Consider the following 15,049-nt stretch of genomic DNA (forward strand, 5'->3'; position numbering starts at 1 on the left):
CTGTCCTGGAACTCATTTTGTAGACCAGGCTGGCCTCGAACTCAGAAATCCACCTGCCTCTGCCTCCCAAGTGCTGGGATTAAAGGCATGTGCCACCACCACACGACTTGTGTTTTTCATTTCTGATGCATTTCCACTCTTTAAGTATTGACACATGTTTTCTTTTACAATAGCTTTATAATTCCTCATTCAAAGGTTTTCCTTCTGGATTCATCCTTATAGTCTCTTGATTCTATCACCTAATATTATACATACTTATCTCAACTTCAGTCATTTTATGCCTGGTACATGTAGAAAATTATAAACCACAAAGTCTAGCAGTTATCAAGAACATCTTGAGAAATCCTGCTGTAAGTATCCAGGCTGTGAACTAGCACATCCTGAAACAGCTCATCTTAACTTTATCCCACAACTAAGCAGCAAAGAGCCATAATCTTTTTGATTTGTTTGATTGTTTTCTGGCTTGCTTTTAGAAAATCAGGATAGATAGATAAATAGATAGATAGATAGATAGATAGATAGATAGATAGATAGATAGATAGATAGAGCCTACCTCAGATTTTGGAGGTGGTGTTAAACCCACCTTGGGAACATTCATCTATCTAAACACAAAGTCCATCCTGTCTTTTAAATTAATTTCCTTTAGCATTTCCCAAATAATGTGGAAGATGAGTCTCCTCTCTCTCCTTTGACAGTCTACTTCAGTAGAAGTGAGTCATTTATCAGAAGGCCCAGAGGCTGGTCTCAAATATGATTTAAAGTCTGGAAACAGGTATAGACAACTTGAAATAGAGGATGCCCTTGGAAAATAGTATGAAACAAACAGAAAAAAAGTTAGACATTTCCATCAGGGCTTGGGGTTATCAGTTGCAGCAATTTTTACAGACTCCAGTCCTTAAATGAACAATAGTCAATGTTCATTCTAAAAATCAATAATTATTTTATTAGCGTTTTATTAATGTCTGGAGCACACATTATTTTATGCAGATATTTGGAATGGTATTGTGATTTCTAAAATTCACGGATATGGGCATCAATTACCCATTTGTTGGATGAGCAGTTGAAAAGGAACAACTGGCATTTCTAGAGTCATGAAGTCACCTGGAACAAATCTGGCAAAAAGGCTAGGTTCCTACAGGTCACATATGAGATCAGAAGGACAAAGACATTTAAGACAATCCTGTGATACTAGCAGGAGGGAGAGCAGGGAACAGAAGCACTCCACATACTAAGAACACACAAACCCAGGGAGACACTGAAGCATCCAGATTCCTCTGATTCCAGAAAAAGTGCCCAAAGCTTACCTTACCATAAATCCCTGAGAAATGAGAATGGAGCTTTTAAACATGAATAGTAGCATCCTGCAGAGGTCTAAGTCCTGGAATCAGCTTGGACTGATGTAGAACAAAGCAGCCTGCCTGACAAACAGGTTGGAAAGGAAAAGGGAGGAGACAAACTGACATAACTGCTGCCCACAAGGTCTCACAGAGGCAAATGACACCATGACCTCTTAGATCGGAGAGTCCCTGCTTACAACTGTGTGTCCCAATCTATTGTATGCTACTGCATACAGACATATTGAGAGCTCATAACTCAAAAACTTCACGGATCTCAGGCCAACACCTAACAACTCATTAATCCCCTTCTTCCTCTCTCTCATAAGCAACAGTTAGTACGAGGCTGCTCTGTGCTCCATTGGATGTGCTGAGGTCCCACCTTGGATTCACAGACGATCTGAGTTATCCAATGGGATAACAGACCCCTGGTACACACTCTTCTAGGGAGCATCCCAGGGTTCTATAGGGCACTGTTTCTGGCTGCAACCTGGAAGTTACATGAATTTTTCAAACAGGAATATTTTTCAGGACATCTTTTGGTAATTCACTGGGGGCTTTATCTGGAAATGTTATACAGTTTGACTCCACACTAAGGACTATCTAGTAAACATGCATGCAAATGGAAATCACATAATGGTCACTATAAACTCTTAACATATTAAGATGTAGAAATTGAAGTTATAAAGCTTTGCTGTCAAATGCAGTTCTAGAAATTGTTGTACTATTCAAGATGCAGATAAGAAAAGAATATCAAATAAAGGAGGAGAGATGTGGAAGGTAAAGTAACTAAATGTGAGAGATGCTGCAGGAGCTGACCCACAAGGTTTTCCAGTTTCTACATATGATATGGGGAAGGCAGACAGGTTCAATGCAAGCCTTGGGCTTTGGGAATCAGCTGGAGAAATATGAATGAATAGAGTGAAAATCAGAGGAAGAATTTTGGTTAGGGGAATTTGGAATTCAATTTAAAAATGCTGAGTGACAACAAGGATAATGCTTGCATACATACATACATACAGACTGACAGACACAGACACACACAGACACACACACACACACACAAAAGCAAACTTGAAATAGTCAATTATAGTACAAAGCTCAAAAACATTCTCCTTTAAATTTTTGCTTTGAATACCAGTTACCAGTATCACCTGTCATAGCACACAAAATGTCCCAGAGGCCACGGGAAACCAGAGAAATTTCAGGAACATTATCTGCAACACTACCTGTGTCTATGGCTGCTTCATGAATTTCAGAAAACGCTATAGCAAAATGTGCTGTTCGGATCCTTGGCTAGTATTAGTGAGGCATTCTTCAAAAATTGTTTGCACCCTGGATACAAGTTTTTCTACCTAGGAAGAAAGAATGGTTTTGAAGTATATTAATGAAATTGTTTTCCTCTTTATAACTGTGGTTGGCACTCTGGGGAACATGTCTGTTTCTGTGAATTATATGTTCAATTGGTGGAGAGGTCCTGAGAAGAAACCCATACACCTTATTCTGATCCACCTGGCGTTTACAAACATCCTAATTCTTCTTACTAAAGGACTACCAAAGACAATAGCAGCTTTTGGTTTGAGAAACTTCCTAGATGACATAGGCTGTAAGACCATTGTTTACCTGGAGAGGGTGGCCCGGGGCCTTTCCATCTGCACCAGCAGTCTCCTCACTGTGGTCCAGGCCACCATCATCAGCCCCAGAGCATCTGGGTGGAACAGACTCAGGCCAAAGTATGCATGGCACATCCTTTTATTCTTCCTATACTTTTGGATACTCAATGGTTTAATAAGTATGAACCTAATCCATTCCATCACAAGTACAGGTCTGAATATATCACAGTTGAAGAATAGTGACAACTATTGCTATTTTATGCTAGAAAGTCAGGAAATAAAATGGATTGTTCTCCCCCTCATGGTCCTGAGAGATGCAGTGTTTCAGGCTGCCATGGGAGGGGCCAGTGGCTACATGGTATTTCTTCTCCACAAGCACCACCAGCATGTCCTCTACCTTCAGAACTCCAAGCTTCTCTACAGAACTCCCCCTGAGCTGAGAGCTGCTCAGAGTGTCCTCCTTCTGATGCTCTGTTTTGTTTTCTTCTACTGGACAGACAGTGCCTTTTCTCTAATTCTAAGTCTCTCTTCAAGAGACAATACCTGGATGGTAAATACTCAAGAATTTATTATCCTGGGTTATGCAACTTTTAGCCCCCTGGTGCTGATTCACAGGGATGGGTTTCTTGTTGAATGTTGGCATGCTCAGTGGGAGAAATTGAGAAAATATTTCTCTCATTTATATGTCCAATAGGTGTCAAAGAGATCTCAGTTCTCCAATACTGTGGGTAAGACAAAATTCCCCAAAGCAGTTTAAGCATGTGACTGTTGTCAGACAGTCTTCCAGGTGACTCACAGCCTTGAGGTAAGAAAGAGAAAGACCTTAGCAGATTACACTGATACAGACATATCCTTCTCCACTTGCTACTCCTGCAGGGACTTTTACAAACTTTTCTATGTTTGTATTAATTTACTGTGAATGAATATTTTGTCTGCATTAATGACTGTGCAACGTATTCATGTCCTGCGCCTAAAGAGACTGGAGAGAACACCAAATATCCAGTTCCTGACTGGAGTTAGAGAGATTGTTCTGAACCAATATATTGTTTCTAGAAGTTGAACCTGGCTTCTCTGCAAGTCCAGACAATGTTCTTACGTGCTGAGTCATTTCTCTAGTACTAAGAAAACAGGTCTAACAAAGACTTGTGGAACTGATTTTATGACTACCATGACTGGAAACATGCAGATGAATTTTGTAAATTTTATCAAAATTTTATCATGAGTATGTTAGTTTAAGAAATACTATATTTTGTACTTGATGATGTGCTTTCTAAATACTAATGCACAAGGATATTTTTGACTACTTTAAAATGTCTAAGTAGCTATCCATGGAAATATTTTACAGAATTATGAAAGCATGACATGTGATGTGTGTTCAGTCAATAGGCACCCATTGCACCTTTCACAGAACTTAAATGCCCTGAGTCATTTCTTTGGTTCTATATCCCTGAAAGTTCTCTGTAGGTTTAAACACTGGAGATATCAGAAAAAGTAGATAATGGATATTTATTTTATACTTGTTTATAGTTTCTATGCTGATTTAAAAATGTGGACTTTTCATTTTTCTAAATGAATTAGCATACAGAAATATACAAAATAAATTTTAAATTTAATTTAAAAATTAAAAATGATAGGAGATGTATAATTGTTGATACAGCATGAACAAGTATGGTCTGGACTCTGAGTGGCACATATGGCTGATATTTTTAATTTCTCTGTAAAAGTCAGTGCAGATTAGAAAACAATAAAATAAAATCTTGATCAGAACATAAATTTAAAAATTTAATACATAATAAAAAATAGTAACAAATATAAATATATAGAGGATAGTGATGACAACCTGTAAATGGAATTAAAAGTATGCCCTTCAGATACTTCACCAAAGATTTGATAATTCAATTAGTATAAACATCACCTCAGATTTCATCATTGTAAGGACACACACACAGAGAGAACACACACACAGTGCAGCACACACACAGTGAGGACATAGTGGGCTGTGGGGCTGGGGTGGGGCTCCTGACAAGAGAAATACATGTCAGACCTTTAGGCCTTTTGTCTATGAATCTGAATGCTTACCACCTTTATTATCCATTTGTGGCCTCCCCATCTGTCTGTTAATCAGGGTCCTAATTCCCCATCCTCAGCACCATTCTAACAGTGAAATGAGCGGCTTTTTTTCCTCTATCTGCCTACCTACCTACCTATCTCCCTTTTTCTTTTCTTTTTGTGATGTAATCTTTCAGAGTCTTATAGGTTTGAATAGTAGGTCANTGATACTCTACCTGTATAGAGATCAGAAATGTGTCCTCTAACTTCATGGCTATAGTTTAGCCAACAATTACAGTTCAGAAATCAGAGCTGCATTTGGTGTCCTTATTGTCATAACCTGTTTCCTGATCTTTTTATCAAGTAAGTTTCATTTTATACACAAAATATTGAAGTAAGTGATGTGTAGTATATTGTGCTATAGTCAATTAAATAGCTTGTTTTTCTAATATGCATCTTTTTATTTATGTTTATGTGTATTTGTGAATCTATGCCACATTTGTTTGTACAGGTGCCCACGCAGGCCTAAAGAGAATTTTAGGTGCCAAGGAGGTAGAGCTACAAACTGTCATGTGTCCCACAATGTGGGTGTTGGGTAAGAAATCAGAGTTCTCTGCAAGAGGAGCAGGTCTTTTCACCATCCCTCCAGCTCCTTGTCTTGCTGATGCAAGTGTGACTTGTCTACAGATAACATCCATTGCTCGTGTTATTCTCACAACTCTTCTAAAGCCCTTTTCTAAGTGTCTGGCATAAAGAACCAGACAAATCAAGCACATTCTACATCAGTCATTGTGCAATTTGACTCAAAAGGAAGTGATGTAAGAACATGGAGAAGGCCAGGCAGTCGTCACACACGCCTTTAATCCCAGCACTTGGGAGGCAGAGGCAGGCAGATTTTGAGTTCCAGGACAGCCAGGGAAACCCTGGCTGAAACCCTGTATCAAAAGAACAAAACAAAACAAAAAACAAACAAAGAACATGGAGAAGGTGTGAAGAAAGATGTGCTTAATCTGAGTGAAGGAGAGGTAGTACAACATTAAGAATAGACAGGGGGCTCGAGAGATGACTCAGAGAGTAAAGTCACCTGCTGACACCCAGACAGCCTGATCTGCCTCTGAAGAAGAAAACTGCCTCCCACATGTATTCTGAGACACACATGAACACACACAGGAACATACAAAATAAACTTTAAATTTAATTTTAAAAATTAAAAAAAAATGGGAGACTAGAGATGTGCAATGGTTGATATAGCATGAACAAAGATGACCTGGACTATGAGTGGCACACAGAGTTGAAATTTTTAATTTCTCTTTAAATTCAGAGTAGATTGGAAAACAATAAAATAAAATCTTGATCAGAACATAAATTTAAAATTTTAATACATGATAAAATAGTAACAAATCTAAATATGTAGCGGATAATAAAGGCAACCTGGAAGTGCAATTAAAGTATGCCCTTCAGATAACTCCCCAGAGATTTGTTAATCGGGTTAATGTAAACATCACCTCAAATTTCATCATTCCTGCATGTTGGATGCATTGTGTGTCACTAGCATGTAGCTGTGGAGCAGTACACTAAATATAATAACTCAACTGCCTGTAGCCAAATACCATGAGTCCTCCTCTTAATGTGTTTTTCTTTCTTTTATTGAATATAGTGTGGCTTTTAACTACTTCTAAGTTTCTATTTAGAGAGCAATTCCTTGATAATATATATTCATGACTTTGAGACCATAGGATATGCAGTTCTTAACCCTCTTGTCCAGAGATGGACATCAGGTAGAATTTCACCATGCACACTGGGAGACACAGACATTGAGAAATGTCTCCTTCATTTACTTTGTTAACAAATACACTTGAAAGAACTCTGATTTCTGTGTGAAACCAAATCTCATCCCAGTATCATAAGCAGGTGATTTTCAGTCAACAACCACAGTAAACTAAAGCTCTGAGCAGACCTAACATTCACAGTCATTTACAGTGACATGGACACCTCATTCTCCATTCTGTCTCATATGAGGTGATTTAATTGTAAATGTGGAAGACAGAGTTATCAATCGTAGTAAGAACCAACAATCAATAGGCAAATTTTATTGACATAAGAATTTGTTGGGTCTTTTTGCTTGAGTTTCCTTTCCTAAATCATAATCTTATATACATGCTTCATTTTGAGAATCACAACAGGAAAAGTGCTATACATGACAGTGTTCATTATTTTATTGAGATAAACTGGAATGGCAGGGAGTCATTGTTGTTGTTGTTGTTGTTGATTTAAAATGTCTTGATGAGGAAGGCCCAGAGTGGCTGGAAGAGAAACACCCAAGCTCTAGCAACAGAACTCCACACCTCTTCCTGAAGGGTTGGGGATGGAAAAATACACCTAAGCACCTCTCCCATCTAAGAGCAGATGCCACTATGATGAGATGTGTGAATGTATGCTGGAATGAAGGAAAAGATGGGGGATGTGGTAGAAAGGTGGGAAAAGCTGAGTGGTGTGTGCACCATGGAGGGAGGTGGATGATCTGTAGATGCTACAGGGCTGAGGAACAGGCAGATAGATATAAGGAGCCTGAGCAACCACCTGGGGCCATGGTGATATCTAGATCTGCTCTGCCTTCCGGGTCTGTCATCCTACCACAGTTGGGTTTTGTACTGATGTCTATGGCCCATGCTACCACTGAAAGTCATTTAGATGTCATTGGTCTGAGCTGCTGCCTGGGACCATGTTGATGGCTGGAGTCTGTACTGACACTGGGAATCAAACTGATCTGGGTGGGCTATGAGGCTACCTGGGGCCTTGGTGAATTTCTGGCCAGGGAAGCTGCTGAGTAGCACCGAGCCTCTCAAGTTAAGTTTTTTACCTGAAAACCATATTTTGGGTTGACATACTTCTGTTAAAAATAACAGCCAGAAGCAGAACTACAGAAGCCAAAAGGCCTGGGTAGTACATTTTGAGACTGTCCCAGAACCATATGAACTTTGATGGAGTAGGCCTTTGGTTTAGCTTTGGCAAGTGGTGCTATCTACATGCTGAGTTTTACAACCTGGATGGTATTTCTATCATGAACTCAGTTGTGCTATGGCCTGGGGGCCTGTTACAGACCGGACAGAAAAAGGAAATTATAGATCAACATCTCTTGTGAACATGGATACAAACGTTCTTAATAAAGTTTGCAAACTAAATTTAAGAACACCCCCAAAGCCATATCCATCCTGATCATATTGGCTTCATCCAAGGGATGCACAAATGGTTTAACTTGTATAATGCATTACTGCTTTAAATTGTGAAATGCAACCTACCACATGAACAGACTGAAAGACAAAAACCAGTTGATGTTTGGTTAACCTTTGACAAAATCCAACACTCCCTTCTTAATTAATCTCCCTTCTTGGAAAGACTAGAAAGACGGGTGGCATATGTCAATATGTTAAAAGTGGTTTACAGCAAACACACAACCAACATCATTCTAAATGGAAACTCAAAGCAATCTCACTAAAATCAGTAACAAAATAAGAATGTTCACTCTAACTGTGACGATTAAATAAAGTACTTGATATCCCATCTAGAATAATAGGACAACTGAGAAAGATCGAGGGGATACAAAAAGGAATGGAAGAATTTAAAGTATATTTATCTGCAGATGATATTATTTTATATATAACAGCCCTTATAACTCTACCAGGAAACAACTACAACTGATTAACTTTTGGTAAAGTAGTAAGATTTTTAAAAACTAACACACAAATATTAGTAGTCTTCCTATATAAAAAATACAAACATACAGGGAAACAGTACATTTCACAGTAGATTAAAAAATATCTTGAGATAATTCTAAGTAAGGGAAAGATTTGGTTCTTTTCTTTCCTTTTTTTTAAAACATTATTTTCATTTTTTATTGGTTATTTTATTTATTACATTTCAAATGTTATCCCCCCTTCTGGTTTCCCCTCCCCAAACCCCCTATGCCATTTCCCCCTCGCCCCTGCTTCTTTGAGGGTGCTCTGACACCCATCCACTCCTGCCTCACCACCCTAGCATTCTGCTATGCTGGGGCATCGAGCCTTCACAGGACCAAGGGTCTCCCCTCACACTGATGCCAGATAAGGTCATCCTTTGCTACATATGCAGCTGGAGCCATGTGTACTCTTTGGTTGCTGATTTAGTCCCTAAAAACCTCTGGGGAGTATGATTGATTGATTTTGTTGTTCTTCCTATGAGGTTGCAAACTCCTTCAGCTTCTTCAGTCCTTCCTCTAACTCCTCCATTGGGATCCCCATGCTCAGTCCAATAATTGGCTGCAAGCATTCAAATCTGTATTTGTCAGGCTCTGGCAGAGCCTCTAAGGAGACAGATATATCAGGATCCTGTCAGCAAGCATTTCTTGGCATCAGCAATAGTGCCTGGGTTTGGTGTCTGCATATGGGATGATCCCCAGGTATAGCAGTATGTGGATGCCCTTTCCTTCAGTCTCTGCTCCAATCTTTGCCCTGTATTTCCTTTAGACAGAAACAATTCTGGGTTAATATTTTTGAAATGGGTGAGTAGCCCCATCCCTCAACCATACTTAACCTCTGGATATGATCTCCAAAGGTTCTCTCTCACCTTTGTTGGGTATTTCTGCTAATGTCATTCCAGCTGGGTCCTCTTGATTTCCTGGCATCTGGAACTTTATGGTGGCTCCCCCAAGTTCCCCATACCTGACTGCTACACCACTCTGTTCAATTTCCTTGTCCGTCTGTACACCTCCCCTGTCTCCTCCCACACCTAAGCCTGCCCCCCTTTTCCCTAACCCCTCCTCTCTCTCTCAAGTCCTTTCTTCCCTCTACCTCCCATGATTATTTTATTCCTCCTTCTAAGTAGGACTGAAACTTCCACACATTGGTCTTCCTTCTTCTTGAGCTTTATACGGTCTATGTGTTATATTGTGTGTATTCCCAACTTTTTGCCTAATATCCACTTATCAGTACTACTCAGCTATTAAAAACAATGACTTCATGAAATTTGAAGGCAAATAAATGGGAGCTAAAAAATATTATACTGAGTGAGTTAACTGAGTCACAAAAGAACACACATGGTATGTACGCACTAATCAGTGGATATTAGGCAAAAAAGCTCGGAATAACCATAATACAACTCACAGGCCATGTGAAGTTCTTTCCCTTCTTAAAAGCTTTAAGATGTTCAAGAAAAGAACTGAAGAAGATTGAAAGACTCTCCCACATTCATAGATCTTCAAGATTAATATTATGAAAAGTGGGCATCCTGCTATAACCAAACTACAGATTCAATGCAGTCCCCTTCAAGATTCCAATACAATCCTTCACAAAATTTTCCTGTTAATGTTCATATAGAAATCCCCAAAAAACAGGCTAGTTTAAACAATCATGATTTGTAAAAGAACTGATGGAGTTATCTTTATCCCAGATTTCAAGTTGTATTACAGAGCTATAATAACTTAACAAATATATACCCGCAATAGTTTGGACACAAAAATACACATGTGGATCAATGGAATCAACTTGAAGGCTCAGATGTAATTCTAAAATCTAAGGATAACTGATTTTTAACAAAGAAATCAAAAATAAAACTGGATAAAAGAGAGCGCCTTCGACAAAGTATGGTCAAACTGTATGGCTTCTTGTAGATAAGTGAATACAGATTTATGTTTACCACTCTAAACTAATCAACTACAAATAGAATAAAATATCTGAACATAAGACTTGATGTGCTGAAACTGATAGAAGAAAAGGTAAGAAATGGGTTCATTGGCATGGAAAATGCTTTCCTAAACAGAATACAAGTTGCACAAGTATTAAGACCAACAATTAATAAATGAATCCTCTTGAAGATGAAAAGCTCTATAGAGAGAAGGCCACTATTATTCAGTCAAAGTGGAAATACTACAGTATGGGGAAAGATCTTTACCAATTATACATCTGACAGTGGATTAGTATGTGGATGACACAAAGAACTAAAAGTAACTGGACATCAAAATATAAATAGCATCTTTTTATGCCATCTTCATCTGATATCACCAGGATGCTCTTTTCTGAAAAAGAGCAAAGGAGCAGTGGATCTGTAGAAGAAAGAAGGTGACATGGAAGGAATGAAGGGAGGGGAGGGAGGGGAGGGGGGAGGCTACAGTCGGAATGTATTGTATTAAAGAAGAATAAAGATTAAAACAATAAAATAGAAAACAAATAACTCAATTTAAAAGGGGGAGAAAGAATTATATAGAACAGTGGTTCTCAACCTTCCTAATGCTGTGACCCTTTGATACAGTTCATGTTGTTGTAACCCAGCCATAAAATTATTTTTGTTGATGCTTCATAACTATAACTCTTTGCTGTTGTTATGAATCATATTGTAAATATTTTTGGTCATAGAGGTTTGACAAATGGACTGTGACCCACAGGTTGAGAACTATTGATATACAGAGTTCTCAGTTGATGAAACACAAATGGCTGAGACACACTTTTTAAAAAGCCTGTACTCAACAAAACTGGAAAAATCTAGATGAAATGGATGGTTTTCTAGACAGATGCCACATGCAAAAGCTAAATCAAGAGCAGGTAAACTATCTTAAACAGGTCCATATGGTCCACCAACCAAAAAAAGCCCAGGACCTGACGACTTTAGTGCAGAATTCTACCAGATCTTCAAAGAAGACCTAATACCAATATTCCTCAATCTATTCCATAAAATAGAAACATAATTAACACTACCTAATTCATTCTATGACGCTACAATTACTCTGATACCTAAACCACACACAGATGCAACAACAACGAAAAAGAATTTCAGACCAATTTCGCTTCTAAATATTGATGTAAACATACTCAATAAAATTCTCACAAACTGAATCCAAGAACACATCAAAACCATGATTCACCATGATCAAGTAGGCTTCATTCCAGGAGTGCAAGGTTGGATCAATATACGAAAACCCATTACATAATCCACTGTATAAACAAACTCAAAGGAAAAAAAATCACATGATCATCTCAGATCCAGAAAAAGCATTTGAAAAAATACAACACTCCTTCGGGTTAAAAGTAATGGAGAGATCAGGAAGCCCCATGCCTAAACATAATCAAAGCAATTTACTGCAAACCAACAACCAATATCAAATTAAATGGAGAGATGCTTGAAGCAATCCCACTAAAAATAGGGACAAGACAAGGATGCCCATACTCCATATATCTATTCGATATTGTACTTGAAGTGGCATCTAGAACAATAAGACAACAAAAACAGATCAAGGGGATACAAATTGGCAAAGAAGAAATAAAGGTATCACTATTTGCAGAAGATATGATAGTATATATAAGCAACCCCAAAAATTCTACCAGAGAACTTCTGCAGTTGATAAACAACTTCAGCAACTCAAATAAATCAGTAGCCTTCCTTTATACAAATGATAAACAGGCTGAGAAAGAAATTAGAGAAACAACTCCTTTCACAATAACCACAAATAATATAAAATATCTTGGGGGTAACTCTAACCAAACAAGTGAAATATCTGTATGACCATAATTTCAAGTCTCTTAAGAAAGAAATCAAAAAAGATCTCAGACAATGAAGAGATCTCCCACGCTCATGGATTCGAAGAATTAACATAATAAAAATGGCCATCCTACCAAAGGCAATCTTCAAATTCAACACAATCCCCATCAAAATCCCAATACAATTCTTCAAAGATATGGGAAGAGCAAATCTCAAATTCATCTAAAAAGACTAAAAAACCAGAATAGCGAAAACAGTTCTTAACAATAAAGGAACTGCTGGAGGAATCAACATCCCTGACCTCAAGCTACACTACAGAGCAATTGTAATAAAAACTGGATGGTATTGGCACAGAGACAGACAGGTTAATCAATGGAATAAAATTGAAAACCCAGAAATAAAACCACACACATATGGACACTTGATTTTTAACAAAGAGGCAAAAATATACACTGTAAAAAAAAAAAAAAAAAAAAAAAGAAAGAAAGAAAGAAAGCATCGTCAATAAATGGTTCTGATCTAACTGGCAGTCTATATGTAGAAAAATGAAATTAGATCCATATTTGTCACCTTGCACAAAGCTCAATACAAGTGGATCAAGGCCCTTAACATAAGTGTCTTAGTCAGGGTTTCTATTCCTGCACAACATCATGACCAAGAAGCAAGTTGGGGAGGAAAGGGTTTATTCGGCTTACATTTCCATACTGCTGTTGATCACCAAAGGGTGCAGGACTGGAACTCAAGCAGGTCAGGGAGCAGGAGCTGATGCAGAGGCCATGAACAGATGTTCTTTACTGGTTTGCTTCCCCTGACTTGCTCAGCCTGCTCTCTTATAGAACCAAGTGTACCAGCCCAGAGATGGCACCACCCACAAGGGGCCCTCCCCCCTTGATCACTAATTGAGAAAATGCCTTACAGCTGGATCTCATGGAGGCATTTCCTCAACTAAAGCTCCTTTCTCTGTGATAACTCCAGCTATGTCAAGTTGACACAAAATTAGCCAGTACAATTGACCCCTTGTCAACTTGACACACAAACACATCACTAGTAAGCCTCAACCCTTAGTTTCTTATTCATCCCCAAGATCTAAACAACTTTAAAAGTTCCACGGTCTTTACAAATTCTTAAAATTTCAATTTCTCTTAAAATCCAACTGCTTGTGGACGTTGTACATCGTGGTGCGCACTAGGCTCCGCACCACGATGTACAACGTCCACAAGCAGACCAAGAAGCAAGTTGGGGAGGAAAGGGTTTATTCAGCTTACACTTCCATACTGCTGTTGATCACCAAAGGATGCAGGACTAGAACTCAAGCAGATCAGAAAGCAGGAGCTGATGCAGAAGCCATGGAGGGATGTTCTTTACTGGCTTGCTTCTCCTGGCTTGCTCAACCTGCTCTCTTATAGAACCAGTCTGTATGTAGAAAAATGAAATTAGATCCATATTTGTCACCTTGCACAAAGCTCAATACAAGTGGATCAAGGCCCTTAACATAAGACAAGATATACTGAATCTAAGAAGAGAAAGTGAGAAAGAGCCTAGAACTCATTGGCACAGGGAGAAATTTCCTAAGCAGCACTCCAATGGCTCACACTCTAAGATCAAGAATTGATCAATGGAACTTCATGAAATTGGAAAGCTTCTGTAAGGCAAAGAACATAGTCAATAGGACAAATCAGCAACCTACCAATTGGGGAAAAATCTTCACTAACCCCCACATTCAATAAAGGGTCAATATCCAAAATATATTAAAAAAATCAAGAAGATAACCATCAAAAACCAAACACCCCAATCAAAAATGGGGTATAGAACTAAACAGAGAATTCACAACAGAGGAATCTGAAATGACTGAGAAGCACTTAAAGAAATGTTCGAAGTATTTAGTGATCAGGGAAATGCATATCAAAACGACCCTAAGATTCTACCTTACACCAATCAGAATGGCTAAGATAAAAACTCAGGTGACAGCACATGTTGGTGAGGTACAACCACTCTAGAAAACAATCTGGTGATTCCTCAGAAAATTGAAAATAAACCTACCTGAAGACCCAGCTATACAACTCTGGGGAATATACCCAAAAGATGCCCCACCATGCCACAGGGGTACATGTTCCACTATGTTCATAGTGGCCTTGTTTGTGATATACAGAAGCTGAAACAACCCATATGTCCCATGACAGAAGAATGGATACAGAAAATGTGGTATATATAATAGTTATTAAGAACGAAGACCGGCTAGGCAATGGTGGCACATGCCTGTAATCCCAGCACTTGGGAGGCAGAGGCAGGTGGATTTCTGAGTTTGAGGCCAGCCTGGTCTACAGAGTAAGTTCCAGGACATCCAGGACTGCACAGAGAAACCCTGTCTTGAAAAAACAAAATAAAACAAAACAAAAACAAAACAAAAAACAAAAACAAAAATGAAAAGAACAAAGACATCCTGAATTTTACAGGCTAATGGATCGAACTAGAAAATATCATCCTGAGTGATGTAACTCAGACTCAAAAGGACATGCATGGTATGTACTCACTAATAAGTGGATATTA

At 38.5% G+C, this 15,049-nt stretch overlaps 1 pseudogene; it reads left to right on the forward strand.

Moving 5' to 3' along the window:
* The first annotated feature begins 2,602 nt into the window (after positions 1-2,602).
* Positions 2,603-3,679, forward strand: LOC110334006 (annotated as a pseudogene).
* Positions 3,680-15,049: the final 11,370 nt, after the last annotated feature.

Source organism: Mus pahari, chromosome 16 (assembly GCF_900095145.1).
Source record: "Mus pahari chromosome 16, PAHARI_EIJ_v1.1, whole genome shotgun sequence".
Lineage (NCBI taxonomy): Eukaryota > Metazoa > Chordata > Mammalia > Rodentia > Muridae > Mus > Mus pahari.